Consider the following 4,663-nt stretch of genomic DNA (forward strand, 5'->3'; position numbering starts at 1 on the left):
TATAGGAGGGCTCAGTCCACTGTGGGCAGTGCAATACCTGAGAAGGTAGGCCTGGCCTGTATAAGAGGTAGCTGAGCAAGCCAGGGGAAGCAGGCCAGAAAGCAGTGTTCCTCCATGATCTCTGCTTCAGTTCCTGTCTTCAGGTTTTTCCCTTGAGTTCCTTCCTGCCCTGGATTCCCCCACCAAAGGACTGTAATCTGTAAGGTAGATAAACCCTTTTCCCCCAAGTTGCTTTTGGCCATGGTGTTTTTTACAGATCTAGAAATGAAACTATAATACTATAAAAGTTTAGTTATGAAGAAATTAATTGTCTGAATAATTTTTTATCTATTTAAGAAATGAAACTGTGAAAAAAATACTCTCACCAGGGAGGAAAACTTCATGTTCAGAGTGCTATATTGCTGAATTCAAACTTCAGTTTTGGACACTTAAAAGTAACATGTGGGACTGGGAAGACAGCTAAATTTCTTACCACACAGGCAGGAGGACATGATTGATTCCCTGCATCCAAGTAAAAAGCTGGGTGTGGTGGCACATGTTTATAACCCCAGCACTTGAGAGGCAGAAAGAGGCAGATCCCTGGGGCTCACTGGTTAGCCATCATAGCATAATCAGCAAATCTCAGGTCATAGTGAAAAAAAAAAAAAAACTCAAGGTGAATGTCTCCTGAGGAATGACATCCAAGGTTGACCTCTGGCCTCCACATGAATGTGTACACAAAATACACATATACACACTCATACAGTGGCACAAGCACTCACACTGAAAGTATACCAGTGTAATAGTGTCATGAATGTTAAGGGAGTGTTCTGGTTAGCTTTCTATTGCTGTGATAAGAACACTGACCAAAAACAACTTGTGGAGGGTTTATTTTAGCTCACATTTCCTGCATGAGATTCATCACCAAGGGAAGTCAGGGAAGGAACTCATGGCAGGAACCTGGAGGCAGAGGCTGAAGCACAGACCATGGAGGAACAATGCTTACCGGCTTGCTCCTCTGGCCTGTGATACATCTACTTTCTTATACAACACAGGTCCACCTGCCCAGGGGTGGCACCTCCCAAAGTGAGCTGGACCCTCCCACATCATCACTCAGCAATCAAGAAAATGTCTCACAGACATGGCCACAGGCCAGTCCAATGGAGGAAATTCCTCAACTGAAGTCCCCTCTATACAGGTGTGTCCAGTTGACAACTGACACTATCCAGCAAAGCGGGTAACTAAACCACTTTCTGACTGGATTTGAGACTTAATCCAAAGGAGGGAATTCATATCTGGCACTATAAATCTTGTCAAGAGTTCATGGCTGGGGAAATCATAGTCCCTAGGGAAGAATCTATGACTGTTGTATTGCTAAACAGACATATGTCAAACTGCCTTCTAAACATTTATGTTAAACCCTTAGCCTTGCTCTGAGATGCTTTTTTGTAGTGTGCAGCAGTTAATGCAGAGGCTTATGACTGGCGAAGGTGTTGATGATGACTGTTTGACTGTTGAGTGCTCAGGATTTTTTTTTTTTTGGCCTTTTTGAGACAGGGTCTCCCTGTAGCCCCAGCTGGCCTGGAACTCACTACGTAGACCAAGCTGGCCTTGAACTCAGAGATTTGCCTGCCTCTGCCTCCCTAGTGCTGGGATTAAAGTTGTGCGCCATCATGCCTGGCAACTGAGTGCTCAGTCTTAACAGGACATAAATCAACGGTTTCCTTCTGTCAAAGGCTCAGAGGATATCATGAAAGGGGGCTCAAACTCAGGTCTTTAGGCGAGGTGGCAAGTGCCCAGGTGATCTGTCTCACTGGCCCTACTCTACTCAGTTTTGAAAAGGTAACATTGTTTTACTTCAGGGTTGGGGAAATAGTGGGCAGAGTGCTTGCTTGGCATATGAAGACCCCAGGTTCAATCTTCAGTATGGCTAAAAGAAAAAAAAACAAACAAGTTTTACTTCAGAAAAATAAGACATGCCATGTAAATTGCAAGGGCATTTTGTATGGCTATTCAACTACCTACTTTAAAGAAGTGTCTTTCCCTCTACTAATGGGCCTATGTCCTTAACAAAATCAACCCATGAACATGCTAATTTACATGGCAAAAGAGCTCTAAAGGTGACAGACATGATGAAGGTTGAGGATACAGGCATGGGGAGAGTTGCTTGGGTTATCCAGGTAAAACCATAAAATTGCACATCTCTTAGTGGGTGTGGTCAGAGAAGGGGAGAAATGATGATGCTGATTTTGAACAAGAAAGGAGTCATGAACCTCCACAAACTGGAGAAGACAAGAGGATGGATTCTCTAGAGCGTCCAGCAGGAACACAGGCCAACCTAAAACTTGTTAGCTGGGAGAGACCCAGTCAGACATCTGACCTACAGACTGTAAATGGTGAAGTTAATTTAAGACACTAAGACTGGGGAAAATTTTTACAGCAATGATATGTACTATTATTTTCTATAGCCAATGTATAATTTTGGTTTTTGATGATTTTTAAAACTTGACCTCAATATTTAAATTTTTTAATTTATTATTTTATGTGTATGAACGTTTTACCTTCATGTACGTAAGTGCAATCACATGTGTGCAAACTGGTGGAGGCAAGAAGGTGCCGGATCCCTGGAACTAGAGTTACAAAGGGTGTCAGCCACCATGTTGGTGCTGGGAACTAAACCTGGGCCACTGTGATGGCTAATCCTGGGTGTCAACTTGATTGGATCTGGGATTAACTTAAATGAAAGAGCTCTTCTTGATTGGATCATCTAAAGCAGAAGACACACCCTAAATGTGGGTGTTACCTTCTGATGACAGCTGGTATAAAAGGCAATGGCAGAGGAGAACACTAGCTTCTTGCTGCTTGTCTCTCTCTCTCTCTCTCTCTCTCTCTCTCTCCCTCCCTCCCCCCCCTCTCAGTGAGTTCATCTTGCTGCTGTAGACTGAAGATGAGCTGATTTTTTGGAATTCATCAGACTTTCAGTGCCAGATTGGGACTCCTGAGACATCCAGCCTTGTGGACTGAGCAACTATGGATTCTCAGCCTCTCCAGTGTGGTGCAGCCATTGTTGGACTACTCAGACTATCCTGTGTGCTAAACTGATAAATCTCTATACATAATATATTCATTCTACTGGTTCTGTTTCTTTGGAGAACCCTAATACAGCCTCTGCTAGAGCAGTCAGTTCTCAGTCAGTTTTGCCATTTCTCCAGCCCCAAACTCAATTATCTTTAATAGCAATGTACTGGTTATATTTATAAATTCCTTTGTGTGCTTTTAACCCTCAATATACTACTGTAAATAAGTTAGCAGTAGTGCAGTCACCTTAAAACAAAGGGTAGCTCAGGATTACTGGAGAAAACTTGGACTCAAGATAGGGCTGTCAAAAGCGGAAACAGAAAACCCATGAATAATGTTAGTTGAACTGCACTGTTTTTTTTTTTTTTTTTTCCTGAAACACACATTACTTGCTAAGTCTTCTCAGCCTCAGTTTTATGTTTAAAATCTCATTATGAATGTTTCCTTCACTGAGCTGTTAAATCCCAACAAAGGCAAAACCAATTAAAGGCATAAATCAAAAATTTCAGAAGAATGATGTTAAGAGCTGGCAACTTTGAGAAGGAATCCTTGTGGGCACCACCATCGAGCACTGGGTTCTGGCGTGCCAGGTCTGGGGCACTGGGTTCTGGCGTGCCAGGTCTGGGGCACTGGGTTCTGGCGTGCCAGGTCTGGGGCACTGGGTTCTGGCGTGCCAGGTCTGGGGCACTGGGTTCTGGCGTGCCAGGTCTGGGGCACTGGGTTCTGGCGTGCCAGGTCTGGGGCACTGGGTTCTGGCGTGCCAGGTCTGGGGCACTGGGTTCTGGCGTGCCAGGTCTGGGGCACTGGGTTCTGGCGTGCCAGGTCTGGGGCACTGGGTTCTGGCGTGCCAGGTCTGGGGCACTGGGTTCTGGCGTGCCAGGTCTGGGGCACTGGGTTCTGGCGTGCCAGGTCTGGGGCACCGGGAGCCGGGTCTGGGGAGCCGGGTCTGGGGCACCGGGTTCTGGGGAGCCGGGTCTGGGGCACCGGGTTCTGGGGAGCCGGGTCTGGGGCACTGGGTTCTGGGGTTGTGGGTATGGGCGCCAAGGTCTGGTTCGGGACACTGGCTCTGCGGCTGGGGCACGCGGTCCGCCCGGCTGGTGCTCCCAGCGCAGGGTCTCCAAGGCTGTTTTGGGTCCTCTGGGCTTCCGCCTTCCACGAGGTCACGTGCCCGTGCTCACGTGACCAGCGCTGCTGTCACTCTGCCCCGCTCTGCGTCCCCTCGAGTGCGGCTCTCAACGTCTCCTGCGGGTTCCCCTTTGCAGTCCGCTCCGGGGTCCCCCGCGTCGGCTGAGGCCTCGGAGCCCTCGTGACCCTGCACCCGGGCTGCGGCCCACTCGTCCCCGCAGCGCTCCAGGTGAGGCTGCCGGTCCAGCTTGGGCCTGCCGGGCGCTGCGTCCTGTCTGCGCGGCCTCCGGGTGCGGGTCTGTCTGGCCACCCGGCTTCGGTGTTCTGCCGGCCCGGCCCAGCGGTCAGGCTGCGCTCCTGCAGGTCTCACCCAGGTTTGTGAAACCGCCCGGCCTTCCCATAGAAGGAACGCCTGCGCGCGCAGGGGGTGGGGGGAGCAGAGCTGGGCAGGGGGAAGTGTAGGGCTGGGCAGGTGGGGGGC

At 48.8% G+C, this 4,663-nt stretch overlaps 1 protein-coding gene across 3 annotated transcripts in view; it reads left to right on the top strand.

Annotated features, from left to right (window-relative positions):
* Positions 1–4,229: 4,229 nt before the first annotated feature.
* Positions 4,230–4,663, top strand: part of Atp6v1h (ATPase H+ transporting V1 subunit H) — a 113,283-nt gene continuing 112,849 nt past the window's right edge. For 2 of the 3 annotated variants that reach the window (XM_008844423.3, XM_008844421.2), the window contains exon 1: positions 4,230–4,556. The gene's annotated coding sequence lies outside the window, so the exon portion shown is untranslated. The remainder of the gene's footprint in view (positions 4,557–4,663) is intronic. The other variant, XM_008844422.2, reaches the window with a different exon arrangement.

This window comes from Nannospalax galili, unplaced genomic scaffold, assembly GCF_000622305.1.
Source record: "Nannospalax galili isolate Female #2095 unplaced genomic scaffold, S.galili_v1.0 scaffold40, whole genome shotgun sequence".
Lineage (NCBI taxonomy): Eukaryota > Metazoa > Chordata > Mammalia > Rodentia > Spalacidae > Nannospalax > Nannospalax galili.